Genomic DNA, 22,200 nt, shown 5'->3' with positions numbered 1-22,200 from the left:
GAGCAAGCGTCTTTTAATTTCATGGCTACAGTCACCGTCTGCGGTGATCTTGGAGCCCAAGAAAATAAAATCTGTCACTGCTTCCATTTCTTCCCCTTCTATATGCCAGAAAGTGATGGGGCCAGATGCCATGATCTTTGTTTTTTTAATGTTGAGTTTCAAACCAGCTTTTACACTCTCCACTTTCACCCTCAACAAGACGCTCTTTAGATCCTCTTCGCTTTCTGCCATTAGGGTGGTATCGTCTGCGCATATGTTGTGATCCACACTATCAAAGGTGGTCAATGAAGCAGAAATAGACATTTCTGCTTCATTGTAGTCAATGAAGCAGAAATAGACATTTTTCTGGAATTCTCTTGCTTTCTCCATGATCCAGGGAATGTTGGCGATTTGATCTCTAGTTCCTCTGCCTCTTCGAAACCCAGCTTGTACTTCCCGTAGTTCTCGGTTCACATACTGCTGAAGCCTAGCTTATAGGATTTTGAGCATAACCTTGCTGGCATGGGAAATGAGCGCAATTGTACGGTAGTTTGAGCACTCTTTGCCATTGCCCGTCTTTGGAATTGGAATGTAAACTGACCTTTTCCAGTCTTGTGGCCACTGTTGAGCATTCCAAATGAAATCAATGGGACAAGTCATAAATAACTTAAGTCCAGATCCAACCCATTGCTTCACTAACACCCAGTATTCTGCCTATTACAGCTACTTCATATACAACATTAAACTTACACGTGTGCGAATAAAATGTGCCTACCCACATAAACAGTCATGTGTCAGGAATGCACACCTGTCCATTTAGCCACACATGTTCACTTCAGCCACCTGCTGCCAACTGTAGCTTCTCAATCCACGAACATGTAAAAACAGACAGGCGCAACCTTCACACACGCCTCCGTACACAAGCCACCGTAAGAGCCACAGAGGCGAAGTTCAAATAAACTTCCCTACACCAACCCAACTGTGGTCCCATGCAAGGAGCAGCTCTCGGATCCTTTTAAACGCGCGCGCGCGCGCACGCACACACACAGTCCTGTCCGGAGCCTTAAAAAGAAACTCCTCCGCCTCCTCTGCTATGCAGAGCCGGCTGCCAAGTCTCTTCAGGTAACAAAAGATAAGGATACCACGGGCACTTTCGGAACCCGGCTCGGTTTTGGTTTCTGCCTGCAGTGCTTTTCCTGGGCGTGGGCAGCTTTACTTTGACTGTTCTCCCCTTTAGTGGCTGTACCGTTTCCCAGCTGATAAGCCGCAGAGCTCTAGGGAACCTGAGGGAACGAGGGAAGCGGTTGCTGGTGTGCAAAAGCGAGAGAAAACAGAACGAGTAAGAGGAGGCCGAGATCCCACAGTAAGAAAGAGTCCAGGGGGATAAGCGCACCCAGAAACTTTCAGGGGTGTGGAGAGGAGCCCAGAGTCACCCCGCATATTTCTACCGGTTCTCAGGTATGTCCCCCCAGCCGCCCACCCATTTCTAGTTCAGCTCCTCTAGCGAGCCAACGTTCGAGCCGCTCCCCGCACAGAACGCTCTCGCGCTCCCTCCCTTCAAAGCAGCTGCAAGAACAATGCATCGTAGCCCCGGCTCGGGAAACAACGGGGCAGCCCTCGTCGCAAGCTGCACGGGAGCCTCCCTCCCTCCCCCCGCCGCCGCCGCCGCCGCCGAGGGGATCTACAAAAAGGCGGGGGGACGAGAGAGTGTCAGGTGCCCCTTTCGCCCGCGTCAAGGGCTACCCGGTTCGGGGCTAGAGCGAGGCAATCCGAAGCGCGGGCGCCCGCCTCTCGCCCAGCCCGAAAAGCGCGCCCGGGGGACGGGGACATACGCACAAAGCGGCAGCTCTTACTGGCGGAGGCGGGCGGCAGCTCCGAGCCGGCGCGAGAGTCTCCTCCGGCGATCCCGAGCCAGGCTGCTTCCGAGCTTAAATCCAGGCGCGGCGCAGGCGGAAAGGCGGCGGGAGGCTCTCGCTCCTTAATTCATTCTGAGGAGCTCGGAGGCGGCGGGCAGCGCGAAGCGGGTCCTGCTCTTCACAACGCGACTCCTCCCGCGGCTGCGTCGGGACCGCCGTCGGTGCACTTTGGAAGTGGGCGGCGGCGGGAGTAGCAGCAGCCGCCGCCTCTTCTGCCAACTTCCTCCTCCCTCTCTCGCGCGCGGAGAAAGCTCGGCGGAGTTGCTGGCGCGGCTGCTTGGAAAACTTCCCTTTCGGTCGGTCTCCAGCGGCACTCTGCTTTCGCCGCGGTTGCTTGGCCCCTCCTCAGGGAGGCCGGGTTTAGCCTCCGGCTGCAGCTGGAGTTCCCGGGGGAGGGGGAGAACGCGTGAGCACTTGGACTTGTCTGCGGAGCGAAGCCAGAAGCAAAGCAAGTTCCAGCCTCCCAACCCAGCTACCGTTTATACGCACGGCAAGCACTTGGGCGGTTGGGACCCTTGCTTTTAGCCAGCGCTCTAGTTTATTAGCTTTTTCTTCCATTTTTCTTGCTAGAAACCCGAAAATCAGTTTTCTTCAGGCTTTTTCGAGCTCCCAGTCAAAGCGGATTCCATCCCAGGCACCAGTGGTGCTGCATCTAGGTCGTCTTCGACCCTGGCTTTACTGCTCGGGGGTGGGCTTTAGATGACCACGCGTACTACCTCCATTGTGAAGCAGGTAACAAATGCACCACCACTCCATGCTTCTGCATTCCTGATACGTTAGAATTACGACCACAAATCCTGTTCGCCAGCCCTGATTTTAAAATCAACAAAACTTTGAGCCTGTGCAGTTTTGCATTTTAAACGCACTTAAATGGTAGAAACAGTACTACAGGAATGAGATGGAATTTGCTTCTGCTGCCCTCATCATCTGCCACTCCCTGGCTGATCATTGGGGGGGGGGGGCTGCAGGACCCTGAACTTTGGCCCAAAGTCCAGCACTAGCTGCACCACTGCCAATCACATTGATCCCTTGCCCATTTTTGCACCCTCAACTCTCTTTTCAATATGGTTATTGCCCCCCCTTTGCACCTGCAATTCCCTTTCCAATCTGATCGTTACAGAAAATTATTCAACAGGCATAGCTTTTCCCAGTGGTGAAGGGAAAGCTAAGCCTGTTAAATTTATGCCTGGTGTGCAGCAGATGGGGAAGGCACAGGATCCCTGACAGAAGATACATGGCAACTACAATTTGCAGTGACAACCACACAGTATCTCATACATTACCCTTAATAGTTAGCTGTTGGTTCCCTCTGTCGCCTGCAGGAGGTGTGCAGAGTGTGCAAACTGCCCACAAAGATGAGGTCCCCCAACATATTTGTTCATATTCAAACTTTCATATGAAAGTATACTGCAGACCTCATAGCCACAAGATCTGGCCCAATTTTTGAACTTTTCCATTTCTTACTCCATCCCCCTGCTTCTTGTACTACCTACCTTGATGAGGAATTCTGGCACAATCTTTTGTGGCATTTTGATTGGTCGTAATAAAGGTATTGCCTATCTGTAGATTTTAGATCTCCCCCCTCCCCGGATTTTGGATGTTTTACTTATAGACCAACACAGCTATCCTTGTTCTTTACTTGCCTCTTCCCCCAAACTTTAAAACCCACTTTTTCCTCCTCCTAAGGAGGAGCGTTCACCACTGCCTGCATCGCCATCCCTGCTGCCAATATAACTGCTCCGAGAGTGGGCCTGACTTGCAAAGCCCGAGGCTCTCTCTCTGTCCCCGCCTTTGTGTTTTTCTCCCTGCACACCTGCACAATGCTGAGCTACATGGGAGCTGTAGTTCCCTGACCACCTTAGGCTCCTGGCCAGGGCATGGAAACATGCTGTTTGGCTATTAAAGCTCAAGCTTTGAACTTTTTGGAACTTTCACAATTTTCAGCATGTCCACCAAGTTGAAGCTTCAGTTTTTTTAAAATGAGCAAAACCAGTCTGGCAGAAGTCTAGTAACAAGCGTTACACTAATGTATTCATGTATAAGATCACCCTGGAGGTGAGCTGGAATAGTTCCTTAACTGAGGATTATAAATTGTGCAGGTCACCAAGCAGCTGCAGCAGTCCTAATTTGGAGGAAGGACTTTTTTAAAAAATTCCAAAAGGACTATGTGACAGCCAAAAAAAAGCACCTTGATTGCTTTGAATCAAATTTATGCCAAAGACCTGGAAATCTATTTCTACAAATCTGTATTACTCCAAGAATGCTCAGTTGCTTCAGGTGACCATACCTTTTGTAAACTGAAACTGGTAAACGATTGCCCAAGATCTACCACAAAGCAAGAAAGGATTTAACTACCTTATTATGCTCTCAGGAGAAAGTAAGCTTACTAGGCAAGTCTCTCTTGATCATTTTAACTGATACATTTTCTAAAATGGAAGTAAGGAAGAAGTCATTTAAGTAGGCTACTACCAGTTTAAGTATTAGATTTTTCAGTAATTATTGTAATAAAGGACATTGTTTGACTTACGGGAATGTTTGCGTAATCGTAAATAATGTTTATAGATACTATGATGACTTGTAATTTTCTGAAGTTGTAAAATATTCCTAGATTTGTCCAACTTGTGAATCAGAATTCATGGTTATTAATTTATCTTCATTAAATCCTACATACTAATATATATATATATATATATATATATATAGTCTGTATACTTAAATATGCCTGAGTTGAAATCCACAAGGATGTTTCAATTCTGTGAATCAAATCCATCAAATGATTTCCTATAATAAATGGATTCATTTATTATCAGCAGTTCATACCATGCATAATGAAATTCCTAGGCAGAATTTACTTAGGGCAGTATCCCTACACTACACTAATGCTAACAAATTATGTTGCACTAATGTAAGTACCCACAGTACTGATAGCATTTCTAAAACCCGTTTTGCCATCACATGCTATTGTTGTTGTGCTAGAGCCCACTTATGCTAGCGCAACATTATTTACATCAGTGCTAGTGTAGAATTGGATACTGCCCTTAATGTTTAATGTAGTGTGTCTGTTTTTGTTTTAATTCATTGTATGAAGGTGCATGCTACTTCTGGCAGCTTTTGTGATTTACCAGTCACGTCTTTCTACATGTGCAAATGTGGTTCTTTCCCTCCATTAACAGTGTGAACTTGGTCCTCCAGTTCTATGAACATTTGTAAGCATGTTGCAACCAAACTTATGCCCACTCACTATACTCTGTTCCATTAACTTCACTGGGTATTGGGTTGTGTAATCCATATGAAGGACTAATTAATCACCTTGCTTACTACTTGTATTAAGTAAGTCCTTTGTGCTTTTTACATCAAGATCACAAAGTAAAGACTTATTCTGTTAGATCGTGTGCCCTGAACTTTGATCTTTATTGGAGTGGTCACATATCCCAGGATGCAGGGAGTTTTGACCAGCTGTGGTCAAAATTCCTACTTCTATACATCTTATAAAGATACAGGAATAGAGTCTTGCTTTGCAGCTGGTTCCCTCTTGCGATAGAAGAACAATGTCATTGTTAGTCTTGCAGTGCTTTATTTCATTTCCTTCTGCATGGATGCATATAATGGAAGCCACCTAGAGCAGGGATGGAATAGAGCATGTCTGTAAAAGGCTAGCTTGTAGCACAAGAGAAGCACAGACTGGATCAAGAAAAAGTTATTGGTGGTGCCTGTTCTGGATTTATGTTTTGTTTAGCTTTTGAGAAGTGTAACACTTGGAGTAGATGTGTATGCGCTTAGAGGAAAATATAATGTGAAGATGTAAAGCGTACGGAAGATGTAAAGCGTACGGAAATATAAAGTGGCATGCACCCTTATAGCTATCCCTTGACTTCTCTATGTATGCCAAATATCAAAAAGATATTTGCCACTGGAAATCTTAGAGCTGTGCTGGATCACACCAAAGGCCTGTCTAGTCCTGTTTCCCACATAGGTGGGCCAGCCAAATACCTATTGCAAGCCCACAAGCAGAACATGCCAACAATAGCACCCTCCTGCTCATGTTCCTCAGCACCTGGTATGCAAGGGCCCCTGCCTCTGATGCTGCGATAATATATAGTAAGCATGACTAGTGGCCTTTAATACATATTCTCCACAAATGTGTTGGGGAGAACAATCCTAAGGGCACTAGACAATGTCTAGATGGCCGTAGGATTTTCCAGTTTCTGAGAACTATGCTCCCCTCCCCTCCCCCGCTACCTCATAGGTAGCATGGTTCTTCCCTGTGTCCGTGCTCGTAACCACAGCGTGGAGCAGGCAAAAAGGGGGTGATCCCGGAGACAAGGAGTAGACGCTTCCTATTGTTATGACGCTTCCTATGCGCTGTCCATTCCCTCCATGCTCCGCCTGCTCTGCATTGGATAGTCGTCTGCCTCTGAGTGCAGAGGGAGCTGACTACCCCGATAGGATTCCACTCTAATCCTCTTTTTAAACCAACTAAGAGGCGGTAATCAGACCACTCCTGAAAAAGCCTAACCTGGACCGGGAGGATGTTAACAATTATAGGCTAGTAGCCAACATCTCCTTCTTGGGCAAGGTGCTTGAGTGGGTGGTTGCAGGACAGCTCCAGGCACTCTTGAATGAAATGGATTATCTAGATCTATTTCAATCACGTTTCAGGCCTGGTTTTGGAATGGAAACTGCCTTGAGTGCCCTGTGGGATGACCTCTGCCGGGAGAGGGAGGGTTGTTGATTCTTCAACAATGCGACCCTGTTGATTCTTCTGGACCTCTCAGCGGCTTTTGATACCATCGACCATGGTATCCTTCTGGATAGGTTGTCTGGGTTGGGAGTTGGAGGCACTGCACTGCAGTGGTTCTGCTCTTACTTGAATAGCCGACTCCAGAAGGTGGTGCTGGGGGATTATTACTCTGTGCCATGGCAATTCTGCCATGGGGTTCCACAAGGCTCCTTTTTATCCCCCATGCTGTTTACCATCTACATGAAACCACTGGGGGAGGTTATCTGGAGGTGTGGGCTGAGGTGCCATCAATATGTGGATGACACCCAGCTCTCCCTCTCTCATCAAACCCAGGTGAGGCAGTGGCTGTTCTGAATCAGGGCATGGGCACAGTAATGAGGGCCAATAAATGGAGGAGGGCCAATAAACTGAAACCCAATCCAAACAAGACAGAGGTACTGTTAGTGGGTGGTTTGTTTGCCCAGCTTGGTGATATTCAACCTGTTCTGGAGGGGGTTTCACTCCCCTTAAAGGATCACATTTGTAGTTTGGGGGTGCTCTTGGATCCAGAACTGTCACTTGAGGCACAGGTGAACTCAGTGGCAGAGAGCACTTTTTATCAGCTTAGGCTGGTATACCAACTACGCCCTTATCTGGACAGAGATAGCCTAGCTACAGTTATCCATGCTCTGATAACTTCTTGTTTGGATTACTGCAATGCGTTATATGTGGGGCTGCCTTTGAAAATGGTCCAGAAACTTCAGCTGGTCCAAAATAGGGCAGCAAGATTGTTAACAGGGACTGGCCAACGAGCTCATATTATGCCAGTACTTTTCCAGCTGCACTGGCTGCCAGTCCATTTCCAGGCTTGGTTCAAAGTGCTGGTATTAACATTCAAAGCCCTTAACGGCTTGGGGCCAGGTTACCTGAAGGATCACCTCCCCCCATATGTGCCTTCCCGGACCCAAAGATCATCCTCAGGGGTCCTTCTCCAGGAGCCCCTGCCAAAGGAAATGAGGTAGGTGGCTACCAGGAAGAGGGCCTTTTTCTGCTGTGGCACCCCGGCTGTGGAATGAGCTCCCTAGAGAGGTTTGCCTGGCACTTATGTTGTATTCCTTCCAGCGCCAGGTGAAGACCTTTTTATTCTCCCAGTATTTTAGCATTTTAGCTTATTAATATTTTAGCTCTGGTGTCTTAAATCTGTATTTTAAATCCTTGCACTGCTGCTAGGTTTTATTCTGGTTTTATTCTGGTTGTATTATTTATTGTGGTTTTAATGTTTTATATATTTTGTAATGTTTTATTGTGTGCTGTTTGGTTTTAATTTTTGTGAACCGCCCAGAGAGCTTCTGCTATTGGGCGGTATAGAAATGAAATAAAGAAAAAAATAAGTTGGTGTCTATCACTATATCTTGTAGTAATTAATTCCATAGCTTAACTATGAACTCTTTGAGGAAGTACTACTTTTTGTCTAGCCTGAAACTCTCACCATCAATTTAATTGGATGACCCTCACTAGTATTATGAGGAAGGGAGAAAATATTTCTCCTATCCACTTTCTCCACACCATGTTTAATTTTAAAAACTTCTACCATGACCCCACTTACTTTCATTTTTTCTAAATGAAAAAGCCCTAAACAGTGTAACCTTTAATCACAGGGGAGTTGTTCCAGTCACCTGATCATTTTGGTTGCCCTTTTTTTTTTGCATCATTTCCAGCTCTACAACAATATCCTTTTTGAGATGCAGCAAATGGGAGAGGAATCTGCAGTGGCAGCTCCACAGAAAAATGCTGTGCTCAAGAAAGGAAAGAGCAGGTCTGGAAAGTAAAACTTTAAATTTTATTTTTTGCTGGAATGTTTCAGTTGGTATTAGAAATGGGTAGGAATCGCCTTTTTGGCTCCACCCATTCTGACTTTGGCCCAGCTCACTCCTGAATGTGACCCTTGAGACCTTTCCCAGATTGGAATTTGGCCCTCTGGCTGAAAAAGGTTCCCCACCCCTGTTCTGTATCATTTATGAACAAATTAAAAGGTACCGGTCCCAAAAAAGATTGTTGAGGGACCCTGCTTTTTACATCCTTTCACTGTGGGAACTGCCCATTTACTCCTCCATTCTGCTTCCTGTTCTTTTACCAGTTATTAATCCATAAGATGACCTGCCCTCTTAGTAATTGACTACTAAGGGCTTCTCTACACAGAGGCTTTTATCCCACAACGTTACCAGGGCTTTTCCTTCCAGATTCTTTGCGGGATTAAGATCAGCTCTTTATGTGCACTACCCCTTTTTTTCCTGGGGATTTCCTTTATCTACAAATTTTATATGTTTCAATCATTATACAGTCATTAGATAGCACTGTGGTATAGCTGCCGTTGTATCGCAGCTTCCTTTTTACATGGAGAAATTCAGCTCTCAATATTTAAGTCATTCATTATCCCCCATATTTTAAAAAATGTGATAAAGATCAGAAAGTACTGGAGAAACTTTGGAGGTTGATGACATCATGTAATGGACACACAAACTTCCATGAATAACCAATCTCAGTTACAGGATAAAAGCCTCATGTAGAGAAGCCCTAAGTTTATTCAGGAGCCTTTGATGAGGGACTTTTTCAAATCCTATCCACAGTCAAAGAACACTAACAAGTTAGTGAGATAGGACTTGTTTTATGAAGACATTTTGACCTTCAAAAATACTTATTTTTCTATATGCTTGATAATTTTATCTTTTAATGATGCTTTAACATTAATAATGTTTCCCAGAACAGATGTTAAACTAACTGGTCTATAATTTCCTGGATCTCCCCTAGATTCCTTTTTAAACACTGGTGTAACAGACAGTGCATAGTATCTGACTGTACCCCAGCACTAGTGATAATGAAGTTGTTCTAGATAAAACGAATGCTTGTGCAATGTAACTAGTGATTACTAGCGCAATGGGAAACGCAGTGATTTGCTGACAAAATTCAGCAGCAGAGCCAATATTCGGCAGCAAATTGCCACTTTTTCCTGTTGTGGTAGCAAGCACTAGTTGCATTGCACACACATTGGTTTATGCTACCATATCATCATTAGTGCCGGCTGGGGCATAATTGGATACTACCCACTGGGTACTCCCTAGCCGTCTGCCATGGTGGCTGATCTTAGAAAAAAGTTACATATTTTAGAAGATCAGCAGTTGCACATTTGCATTCTTTAAGAACTCTCAGGAGGATACCATTCAGATCTGGTGATTTGTTAGTTTTCAATTATTCAATAAGGCCTCCTTGTCACCATTATTTGCCTCAGTTCTTCAGACTGTCTTTCTGAAAAAGTCAGTTCAGGCATAGCTGCCCTACATCTTCTGCAGTGAAGATACTCAAATAATTCACTCAGCTTTTCTGCAGTCTCCTTATCCTCTTTAGCACACCATTAACTCCCTTATCCAACAATCCAACTGTCTCCCTATCTGGTTTCCTGCTTTTGTGTGTGTGTGCGCGTACGGTTAATTTTACTTTTTTTAGTGTTATGTTCCTCACATTTATCTGTCTGTCTGTCTGTCTATCTGCTTCCACTACTGTGTGCTTGCATTTTTCTTTTTGTGTGTGAAAGTTTGTGTTCCCTTTTTTCTCATTTGGGCACAACTTCCATTTTTTGAAAGGAAGCCTTCTTGCCTCAAATAGTTTTCTTGACTCTCCTCATTAAGTATGTTGGTAGCCTCTTAGACTCCTTTCCTGATCTGTAGTATATATTCTAGCTGAGCTCCTATTATTGTAGGTTTGAATAATCCTCAGGTGTTCAAGGGATTTTATCTTCTTGACTTTCCCTTCAAACTTCATTTATCAGTCCCCTCATTTTATTTAGAAGTGTCCTGTTTTGAAGTCAAATGGGACTCTGTTGGACTTCCTTGGCAATTTTCCATCTACATATATGTTGTACCCATAATAAGTCTTGCAGAAAAATGCAGCCCAGAATTACTCTAAATAAATAAAATTTTGCCTATTTTGAAAAATAAATCTGGGGGGCGGGGAGCAGAAGTGCTAATAATGACAAACAACCACTTCAGGAAATATTGAGATACTTAGATGAAAACGTTTATATCCAGGTAAAACAGGGACAGGGCATGAGTGGCCTTCCAGATGATTCTGTACCTAGCCAGCATAGCCAGTTGTGAGGGATGATGGGAGTTGAAGTCCAATAGCATCTGGAGAGCCACAGGTGTACCATCGCTCAGGTAAAGGATACTAGAAGTTCCAAATGCTTCCACACTTTATTAGCCTTTGGGAATAGAGAACAAGAGGAAGTAAGTTTGCCAACTTAGCACACTCCCACCAATGACCAATCTCCTCCCTATTATGGTGAAATCTGCTGAGTCAATGGTAAGGAAAAGACGTTAAGGCTAGTATTAAGAAGCTGAACTTACATCTGTAGCCCTGAAAGATTTCAACAGAGCATGGGAGTTCTCAGTCTTGCCGTCTATCAGCAATCAAAAACAACACCAAAGCTCTACGGTTTTTAAATCACCAACAGTAGTAGCAACCAGACCACCCATACAGCTCTAGGGAAAAGGTCCATTCATTCATCACTTAACCAGTCACCACTTAAGCCAGTGCCAGTATGTCTGTGATTGTGGCAGGACAGAGAGAAATTGTGTTGCATCTGGATGCTAATGTTAGGATCTGGTGATCATAATATTTTCAGTTCTTTTGTTCATAACATTTTTATTGTAAGCCTCCTTGCGAGAGCTTGCCTTGAAGTTGGGGCAGAAGCAAATAATATAAAATAAAATGTCAGGCTTTATGCTGTTTGGTTTATGAAACATAATTTATATTGTGCTGTATCAGCACTCTTTTAGCTTCAGAGACACAAATATGTGAGGTTCCTTAAAGCATTCTCTGGAACTCTTCTTTGACCCATGTTTGAACCTGAATTATTATTTTTCCTGGAGATCAGCCATCCTTTTAGTTCTCCCACCAGGACTTATTCCTGGAACATATGAATCAAGATACTAACAGATATGTGTAGGTACCTCTTGCTAAAGAAGAGTGAAAGTTGTCACCCCAATTATTGCTCTTATTCTGCAGATATATATAGAATAGAATCTATGTGTGCTATGACTGGTCCATGCCTGTTAACCAGATCCTACTATTCATTTTAGCTCCAAGAGGAGATCTCAGTGTTCTCCTGCCTGTCCTGTCAAGCCCTGATCAGATCCACATCTACTTTGCTTCAACAATGGTAAGAAAACAACAATACCAAAATGCTACAGCACCAGGTCACTGTCGCTAGTAGAAGGAGGGAGCAATCCTATGCTGCTAGTCAGCGGCTAGACAGCCATAAGATACGTGGTTTTCTGAGGTCAGAACCAACCTTCCCCTCCTTCCACACTGCCTTCCTGGCAGCACGGAACACCCCATGCTCCACGCTTGGAAGAGGAGCATGGAGCGGCCAAAACGGGGCATTCCGGGGGGGCGTTCCAGGGCGGGAAAGGCAGAAATGCTGGTACGACGCATCCTATGTGTCGTCCGGCAGCCTCCTCCCCTGCTCCGCCTTCCTGCAGCTAGACAGCTGAAATCGGCTGTCTAGCCACAAATGCGAGGCAGCAGAAGCACGGAGGGAACAATCCCCTCTGTACTTCTCCTGCCCTGCATTGGATAGGCGGTCGCCTCCAAGTTCAGAGGCGGCCGCCTATCCCCATAGGATTGCGCCCTAATAGAACTACAAGCATCAGTGCATGATTTCAACCTCTGCTGTTAGGCCACAGGAGCAGTTTCATTTTTGCAACTGAAGTTCCCACATCTTTCAATGGGCCTTTTCTCTGCACCTGCTAAGTGGAGGAGAGGTTCTCAGCATGCTCAGTGTGCTGTCTTAGGGCTATTTCATACACATCCCCTTATAATTTCTGTTAGATTTGAAGGGCATTGAATATGTGAAAGCACATAATGGTCAATGGTGAGGATCCCAGGCATGTATGCATTGCATGTTTTCAGACACACAAATGCCCTTCAAACATTACAGAAAAGATGTTGTCTGCCTATTGCTATAACATGGGAAGTGGCCCTCAGAGAACATGGCTTCCAGGCAGGCCTGGCAGCTCCAATCTTACCAGTTAAGCAGTGTTCAAGTGTCTTGTTTACAAATAAAATTACTGAAACAGATGAGACAGTTCACTAATGAGCTTAAGCCATCATTATGTTTTTGGACCACATCCATCAAGCTAAGCTTCTGCTTACATGCACTGGTGATCTGGTAAAGGCCAGGTCACCACTGCACTTAACACACATTTCTAAAAGTCTGTGAAATGTAGTGGATGTAAGGCCAAGGCAAACTGGTAGCATATCCTGATGAATACTCTTTATAGTAGTGGTCACAGACGTTTTCACAGCCGAAGTGGCCAGCCAGAAAGATGAGTTACTGTTCCAGACAGGAAACCTTTTTCTTTTTAATTATATCCAGAGAAGGAAATTATTGGTAGGAACATAACACCCCTTCTGGAGCTACTGCTTAAAAGCAACATTTTCATGTTGATTTAGCTCAGACAGTGTAGTGCAATTGGTGGTGATAACGGTGCAATCTCATGCATGTCTTCGCAGAAGTATGTCCCACTGATTTCAGTGAGACTCACCGGTAAGGGCATATAGGATTGCAGCATTTTCTTCAGTATGAGGAGGGCAGCATGTAGTGAACTTTGGGGGAGGGCTGTAGCTGAGTAGAGAGCGCATGCTTTGCATGCAGAGCTTCTGCCATTTCTCCTGGGCTGGGGAAGACTCCACTCTGAAACCCTGGAGAGCTGCTGTCAGTCACTGTAGACAATACTGAGATAGACAGACCAGTGATCTGACCTGGTATAATGCAGCTTCTTGTGTTCCTAGTTAACTGCATTATGGGAGAATTGCAAGTTTCACTGGAATCAACGTCCAATTAAGTGTGCTTGGGCACAGAATTTTGTTCTATGGAAGTAACTTCATACTTATAGTGAATGCCAGCCTTCCCCAACCTGGTACCTTGCAGATGTCATGGATTACAACAACCACGATTCCTGACTATTGGCCATGCTGGCTGGGACTGATGGGTATTAAGTCCAAAACATCTGGAGAGTACCAGGTTGATATATGCTGTGGTGGTAAACACTTGTTCTAAATAGAAAACATTGCACACCAAATAACAAACAAGTGGAAAGGTGCACTCAAACTAATTCAGAATAGGGATGTTGCGGGCGCCCGACTGGGTCCAGGAATTCATCGGGCTCCCTCCGCTTGTGACCCCCGGACCGCGCTTGCCGAGACGCTCCTTGTTTGCCCCCCGCTCGTGCCCGCTCGCGCTCTCCAGGACTCACCGTGATCCCATTCGGTGAGCGCCCGCCATTTTCGCGCCTTTGATTTCTACATAAAACAGGAAGTTTAAAAATGTGTTTATTTAAATATGCGCAGTTTGGAGCTGGGAAAGCTAAATAAGTGCAATATCAGAGGGATTATACCTCTAATATTGTGCTTATTTAGCTTTCCCCGTTCCAAACTGTGCATATTTAAATATGCGCATTTTTAACTTCCTGTTTTACATAGAAATCAAAGGCACGAAAATGGCAGGTGCTCACTGAACAGGATCGTGGTGAGCCCAGGGAATTCGCCGAGCTCGTGGGCGGTCCGAGCACAGGTCTGGGGGGTGCGAGCAGGGGCACTGCTTTGGCGAGTGCCTGGAGAAACCAAGCTAGGGTGAGTTCTTACATCCCTAATTCAGAAAATGTGCTTACCCATCAAGAATCTTAAAGATGCACATCGCAGTTCTTCCACAGGTTTTCCCGGGAGAACAAGTCTGCTGAATCATTCAGCTGAATGTATAAGTAGCTACTACCAAGGATTCATATGGGTGTAGCACAGAAAATACTCCCTTACTAATCAAACCGTATTGTTTATAGCACACTTCTCAGATGGACTAATTGGCATGGGTAGGTACATTTGTTTTCTCTGTTGGACTGCTTGCCAAAGCAGGTTTTTGGAGCCACACGTCTACTTCATTGCACACTGGCAAAATCTGGGTAGACAATAAGCAATACAACTTTCAGTGCCAATGCTATAACAACTTTGAGAGTAAAAAACTGCACAAATCTAACAATCTATGCTCACATAGATAGCAACTTAGGGCGCAATCCTATGCAGGTTTAGACAGAGAAAAGGCCTACAACTCCCAGCATTCCCCAACCAGCATAGCATAGAGTTTTTTCTGTCTAAACATGCATAGGATTGTGCCCTAACAAACTAAAAGTGGATTGCTTCTAAAAATAAGGTAAGGAGCCACCAAAGCTGCAGAGTGCATGCTTTGGATGCCCAAAGTCCCCAGTTTGATCCACAGCATCTCCAGTTAGAAAGAAGATAACAGGTTCTAGGAAAGACCTCTGCCATAGACCCTAGAATACTGCTGCTGGTCAGAATAGACAGCACTAGGTAAGATGGACAAAAAGCCTGACCAGGAGGTGTTTCCTCAGTCGATTTTTTTTGCAAGTTGGCTCCATTTCAAGGTCATTCTGGGCACATGATGACGTGGCCATCCCACAGCCATCCTGGAGCTTTTCATGGAAAAACTGGATCTCCTGAGACTACTTTAAGTCCGATTCTTTTCCTTAAGTCAGGTTCTCCATGGTGTAGTTGTTGTGTGCCCCAACCCCCGCATTTACCTCCAGTATGCTAGCCCTGCCACAGGGTGTGACTTTCACCATGACCCCAGTCAAGGGGTGTTTCCTGTCCCTGTGTTTCCCATCCCGTGCTTTCCAGCACAAACCAGTTAGTGTCTACTCAGAAGTAACTCCCATTGTGGTCAATGAGGCTTGTCCCTTGAATGCACACTTCAGAATTTACAGAGATCCCCCTCAATTGAAATAGCACATTTTAAAGCACTAATTCCCTAAAGGCTATAATCAAAGCTGCGATTCTCTGTTTGGTTTATTGCTGTTCGGAAGTAACAGATTCACACTTTTATCATGCGTAGCATCAGGTTAGAAAGGAGACTGCTTTCCCATCCCTGTCTTTCCACCATAAACAGACACTTCTGTGTCTACTCAGAAGTAACTCCTATTGTGGGCCGATCTACATTGTGCCCGCCATCGCAATGAATTCGGTGTCCCGTCGGGTTAAACGCTCTCGCATTAAAATGTGATTATTCACACTCACCCATTTTCCCCGTTGCAGTGCTTCATTGAATGTGCAAGCTCAGTTCACACTCAAGCGCTGTGCTGTTTTCCTGCGCGCATCTGATCTTGGATGCTAAGCGGGGTCAGCCCCGGTCAGTAGTTGGATGGGCAACCGCCTGGGAATCAGGCTTCCTGCACTGAACAGGGGGTTGTTGTATCCCTTCAAATGGGATTAAGTTTTACCCCCTCCTATCCCCTGCTCTGGATGTTTTTTTTTTAAGATTAAGGCGTTATCCTCACAGAATCGGGGCTTCTCCGCGATGTTTTTTTTTCCTAATTGAGGCATGATCCTTGAAGCTTCAAAGTTGAAGCTTCACAACTTTGAATCTTCAAGGATCATGCCTCAATTAGGAAAAAAAACATCGCGGAGAAGCCCCGATTCTGCGAGGATAACTCCTTAATCTTAAAAAAACACATCCAGAGCTGGGGATAGGAGGGGGTAAAACTTAATCCCATTTGAACGGATACAACAACCTGCTGCTCAGTGCAGGAAGCCTGATTCCCAGGCGGTCGCCCATCCAACTACTGACCGGGGCCGACCCTGCTTAGCTTCCGAGATCAGACAAGCATGCGCACATCCAGCCCTTTGCTTGTTGCTGAGGAAACATTGAGTGCTGAGGAAGCTATGCTATCGGTAGCCGGAAGACGACATGGGGCCGTCGAGAGCTGTGACTGGACAGGAGGGAAATACAAACACTGCCTCATATGGACAGGCGTGGGAGCGGACTACGACTGGATATGGTAGCGAAGGCAGAAAATCAGAGCACATTAAGGGGAAATACCGGGATATTAGGGTATTGAAAGTGGGAGCATGGAAGTGGGAAATTCCGGTTCCAGTTTGAGGCAGCTACTATGTAGTGTGAAAGGCGGGCAGTGAAACCGCATTGGAAGCGAAAAAAGGCAGTAAGCTTAGATCCAGCCTGTGTTCAATGAGGCTTGTCTTTGATGTTTACTTTCTTTTATTTTGGAAGTAATTGATTCACCGCTTCACTCCTTTGCAGCATCGGGAGCTTCAGGGGAAAGGAGAAAGGGGATTAGAAAAAGGGCTGGTTGGAACCAGGGTCCTTCAAGTATTCACAGGGTTAAGTCTCCTAAAGGCTCTGAAGCACTTTGCCAGCTGTAAGGGAGTAGTTAATGTGCAGCATCAGGAGCTTTAAGGGAGGGAGAAGGATATACAGCTGTGTTTCTTTAATGTTTGGTGCATTAAGGAAGTAATGTGTGGGGGGGGTGGGGGGGAGAGAGATTTTGTCAAGACACAGGAGAAAACCTCCCAGGATTTTATAGAAGGAGAAAGTGCGGGGAGCCTGTCTTATTGGTTGAGCAACCCCTGTCAGTCAGATGACATTCACTCCAACCCCCCACCCAGGACTATGTTCTGTGAAGCAACTTATGCTGGTGTGGTGCACTCACTCATGGAGCCCTGCACAGACCAAAGTGCACCAAAGCCGATTCCTAGGAAAATCCAAATAATCCTCCATTCACTTCTCCTTCCGTTGTCATGGAGAACTCCCCGTGGTATAAGGCAGCTTCCTATGATATTAGTGGGTGGACTTGAAGGTAGGAGCACATGGTTTCATGCATAAAATCCCAGCTTCAGTCGCCAGTGTTTCCATTTAAAGAATGTAGGTATCAGGGTGTGAAAGATCACGAAGACATTAGAGATACACTGTGAATCCAAGTGGATAGTAGGGCCAGCCGCAGAGCACATGCTTTGCACGCATCAAGGTTCAATCGCCAGCATTGACAGATGGGGCTGGGAAAGAGCCCTCTCTGAAACCCTGGAGAACTGCTGCCAGTCAGTGTAGACAATACTGAACTTCCTAGTTTCTTATCAATGTATATAAAGCCAAGTTCCCAGTTTTCCATCACATTTTGAACTGTGGGCAGAGATATAGAGATCAAGGGGTGGGGGTCGCTATGGAGATTGAGCCTAGTTCCTTGAGATTAAAATGTGCTGTCTATATTTGTGCTGATGTAGTAGTGGGTCTGAAAGAGCTTTAGGAGGCAAGTGGGGCTAAGCTAAACTGCTCTATCCTGTTTGCCTCAGGTAAGGTTTAGTTGTGGCCAGGTCTATCAGGTGCTCCAGATCCTGAGAGGGCTTCAGTACAGAGTTACCTAGCAGTGAAAATGATAGGCTTTTCCCTGTCACAGAGCTACAGTGGTGGGACAATCCATGCCTGATGGAACTTCATATTTTATACGACTCTCAAAGGCACAGGAGTCTTATCAAGAGCTTAATGTGGAAGCCCCCGCCCCAACAACTAAAATATAGGCTTAGCTGCCTCTCTGTCCTTACCATTGTTACCCAGTTTATTTTCTTTTTATGTACAGCTCATTTCTGAAAAGAATGATACATTAATTTTGAGAAGGCTTCTCAGCACATGGCCCAGACCAACCTGTAGTTTTGTCACTCATGGCAAATGCAGCTTGGCCAGAGAATTGCTTTCACAGTTCTAGAAGCAGAGGGCTTTTCCTATAAAACGTCTGAAAACCTTTGATTACCAGCTGTTAATATTTTTTTAAAGAAAAAGAAAAACATGATCCAACTAGCAAGAAGTCAAGGCTTCCAGCTGTTTCCTCTTCCTTAGATAATAAGGCCAAGAGTGCCAAGCCTGACTTTTTCCAATACAAAGCACTTCTCAAAAGGCGACTCTGCTGAGGAGGAGCTTCGCTTCAAGTTACATGACCCTAATGGCTTGATTTCATGAGTCACTGTGCTGCCCAATGCAGCATTGTACTGGTGACACTAGCATAACACTGCAACATATCCTACCAGACTTCTCGTAATGTTGTACAATGCAGAACTTATATGTCATTGGCAATGGATGTCTCTGGCAGGCACTGCAGTGGCTATTGAAAAGGTACTTGAGGATGGTATTGGTTGCTAGCCTTCTGCTTGCCCCTGCTGCCTGCCTGCTGGGATGTGGGGGCCTCTTTCTCCGAGCAAGACTTGATTGGTGCTGCCTCCTTAAGTGCAGGAGCAGGCTGCTGGTGGTGTAGTGCCCCAGCTATTCCCCCCTGGTCAGAGACACCTTGCAGTGGGGGAAGACGGCAGTGCTGGGATCCAGTCCCACCTCAAAGTGGTCCCACATGATGCTTCTCGGACATTTCTGTGAAGACAGGTTGCCTGCCTTGAGTCTCAGGGGTCACCACATGAGCAGGGCAAACAATGGAGGAGGGCTCACGTGCTGGAGCCTCTGCCTGCTGCTTGTCCTCCCCCACACCCTGGAGGATCTCCTCCTCTTGACCCTCCACCATGCTGAGGACCTCTGACGTAGGGTCCATCAGCGGGCTCCCCTCTTCCACTGCAGAAGGAGATGGCGCTCCTTTGGCAATAGTGCTGCTGCCTGCACCAGCCTCCTCAGTGACTACTGGGCACTGCAACTTGCCTCCCCAGTCTGCTGCCCTGCTACACCAGGACGCACTATCTGGACTATAGGGGGAATACAAAACCCAAATTAACATCGAGCATATTACTGAGTCATGTGTTGTCACAGCAGCTTTTTTTTTTAATGTCCAAATCAGAAAGAGGTTTTTCCCCTTGATAAAGCCAAATATTATAGAACCCAAGAAATGTGCATTTTATAGAAATTAAAGCAATAATGCTTAACAGTGTGAGATATCCTGCTGTCAGTTATACTTTTTGCAAAGCCTTCAGATGTATGTCAGAAACTGGAATTGGCTCGTGGGCTAGAGATGAAACTAGAGCTGCAATCCAAAACTTATGGAGGATTGCCCAATTGAATTTAGCGGAGCTTGCTTTCAAGTAAACATGTAGTTGTAAAAACAAGCTGTAGAGCTGCAATCCTATGCAGACATATTTGGAACAAGTCACCTGGAGGCATTAAATTGCTCAGTAACACCATCTGTGTTAACTTGGGTTTTGTCTCTAACTCTTCCCTGTTTATTCTTTGTAACAGCAAACTTGATGGCCCCATGCCAACTAGAGGGGTAGTGGAATGGGGCCACCCATAGACAAGGCTCTCCTGTAGGCATAAACATGAGTTAAAAGCTGAGAGAAGAAAGCAAGAGGAGTGGGGAAACTGGCCACAATGGGGAGGGGAGAGATTTCCCCACCCTGTTCCAACAAAGAATAAAAGAAGGGACTTCTGAGTAAACATGGATGAATTGGGCTAGACATTTTGCTATACGCAGAGTGGCAAACATTTGAACAGTGCCTTACATTAATGGCTAACTACACATCAGCCATTTATATATACTTACTTTTGGCATGATCCAGCCAAAGTAAATTGCTTTTCACCCTAGTTCTATGCATGTTTACTTGGACGCACATTTTGTTGAATTCAGTGGGGCTTACTTCCAGTAAATATGTGTGCCATTGCCATCTTTAAATTAAATACTATACCTTTAAGGAATAAATAAAGTGCAGACTCCCCTTAAGTGTACTTGCAAGTGACCTTTCTCCATAGGTAACTGATTACTCGCATAGTGGTTTCGGACAATTATCCTAATAGTAGTTTTTGCAGTAATTCAAAGCGAACACCTTAAAGTATATAACTATAGTCTTCTCTTGGTCTTCTTAACTATTAAAGGAAAACAGTTTGAAATTGTGCTTTTGTAATGTAAGCTGTGCCTTTCAACATTGCAAGATCTCAGTATAATTTACCTAATTGTTTTAAACTGTTATATGAGTAAAGAGTAATAACCAGTAAAGAGTAATAAACCAAATCAATCCCTTGCCTGAATGTACTGACATCACAGGAGTCACAAGCAAGTATGAATTTGGGTCTGTGGGTTTTTCAAGCATGTTATTATTAATAATGAAAGTATAGCGTTTGATAAAAATACCTGATGCTTTTAAAAATAAAGTAGCCTAAGCTGTTCACAAAAGGCTATTAAACTCAGTGCCTTAAGACTCAATTTTTTTTAGCTAGTCTGTGACTAATTCTTTTTGGCCATCCCATCCTCTAGTTTTAGCTTTTAGAATTATTTTATTTTTTCAGTGTGTTTTCATGTAGATTGCTTCTGGAATTGATCATGCTAAGTTGATTATAGTTGGTTATTAGAGAGAATCCAGACAATGCCACCATCAAACATTGCATTTCCATTCTTTCCCAGTTACTATCCCAAACCCATTTGTACAACCATTGGATAATTTGTCTTTTTATGTATTAGCTACAGCATCATTTTTAGGCTCATTGTAATTATTTAATTAAAGACAAATAAGTTATATTTAAAACATCTTTTTCTCTTTCCTCCCATACATAGATCACGTGGTTTTGAGGATCACTCCAGAAACATTATATTCATCCTGCAGTTCACAGAGTCTTTTCCTTGATTTAGTTCAGTTTTATTTTATGTGACCTTCCATAAATGAACATACAATGGTAGAGTTCACAACCCAGCTTCAAACAATGGGTTATTTTCTTGGTTTGTTCATGGTTAACAGCCCATAGTTAAACCATAGTGCAGGGTTTGCATGTGATGACAACCATGATATAACAACAACCCATATTCAACCCATACTCAAATAAAGCCACTGACCAGGTTCGGACGATCACGGGGGTGAAATGAGCCATCATGGTTTCTTCCTCTGCCCCTGTGTGCTTTGCACGCATTGCATGCACGACCATAATTTGCACAATTACCCACAATGCAATGTGGGTTGCTGTGTCATCCAAACCTGGCGCAGTGTGCAGTGGGGGTGGCTTCTTACCAATGCCACAAGCCCTACTACAAGCCATGGGTTGTTGCAGAATTATGCAGATCACGGTCATGCACGTGGTATGTGCAGGGAGAGGGGAAGAATCCACAATGGCTTCTTTCACCCCCGTGATAATCCAAATGCAACCACTGTGTCTCCCTTCCTCTTCCTGCATTGGTCTTCCCTTCGGCTACAGGAAGCAAAGGAGAAGGGTGGTCAATAGGCCCCGTAGAGGCTACAGTCTCCCTCTGTGCCTGAATCCATTAAACGTTAGTTGCATTAAATGTAGAGGTACCACCTGTGGTTGAGCATCAGGCCAATCTAAATTGGCCATCGGCCCTAACTGGTTAATGTATGTATGTATGTATGTATGTATTCCATTTCTATACTGCCCAATAGCCGAAGCTCTCTGGGCGGTTCACAAAAATTAAATATATGCATCACTCCTTTATTTCCAATGTTCAGGTATGAGTACCATTGCTTAGGTCACTAACAGAGCATAATCTGCACAGTAAAGTGAGGTATCAGCAGGCTGGGGAACCCTAAAATTAGCAGATGTACAAAAAATCTTTAGAAAAAAATCTGAAGGGGGCCAAAAAAAGCCCAGTGAGGACTGAGTATGCTCAGTGGCCACAGTATGCCAACTGACTACTGAGGGGGATGGGTGGGAAAGCAGGTGGGAGTGGGATGGAATGGAGTATCATTGAAGAGGACATAGCTGAACCCTGAACAGGAGCCCTCCACAATGCAAAAATGTGT

General features: G+C 44.9%; 1 protein-coding gene and 1 long non-coding RNA gene across 3 annotated transcripts in view; one reads left to right on the top strand and one right to left on the bottom strand.

The window, feature by feature from the left end:
• The window catches only part of PLEKHG1 (pleckstrin homology and RhoGEF domain containing G1), a 184,961-nt gene extending 182,734 nt beyond the window's left edge, over positions 1 to 2,227 (bottom strand). The window contains exon 1 of the mRNA XM_084827830.1: positions 1,833 to 2,227. The gene's annotated coding sequence lies outside the window, so the exon portion shown is untranslated. The remainder of the gene's footprint in view (positions 1 to 1,832) is intronic.
• On the top strand, positions 1,812 to 21,891 carry LOC146359650 (uncharacterized). 2 transcript variants are annotated; one of them, XR_014786736.1, is made up of 5 exons: positions 1,812 to 2,191; positions 2,466 to 2,627; positions 8,334 to 8,431; positions 11,751 to 11,830; positions 21,006 to 21,891. It is a non-coding gene; the product is annotated as an uncharacterized LOC146359650 (long non-coding RNA). The 2 variants fall into 2 exon arrangements; XR_014786737.1 differs by lacking the exon at positions 8,334 to 8,431.
• The last annotated feature ends 309 nt before the right edge of the window (positions 21,892 to 22,200 follow it).

Source organism: Heloderma suspectum, chromosome 1 (genome assembly GCF_057233095.1).
Source record: "Heloderma suspectum isolate Gila_16-S chromosome 1, 16-S_ref, whole genome shotgun sequence".
Taxonomy (NCBI): domain Eukaryota; kingdom Metazoa; phylum Chordata; class Lepidosauria; order Squamata; family Helodermatidae; genus Heloderma; species Heloderma suspectum.
The sequence above is the reverse complement of the archived record's forward strand: the minus strand, read 5'-3'. Positions and strand labels throughout refer to the sequence as shown.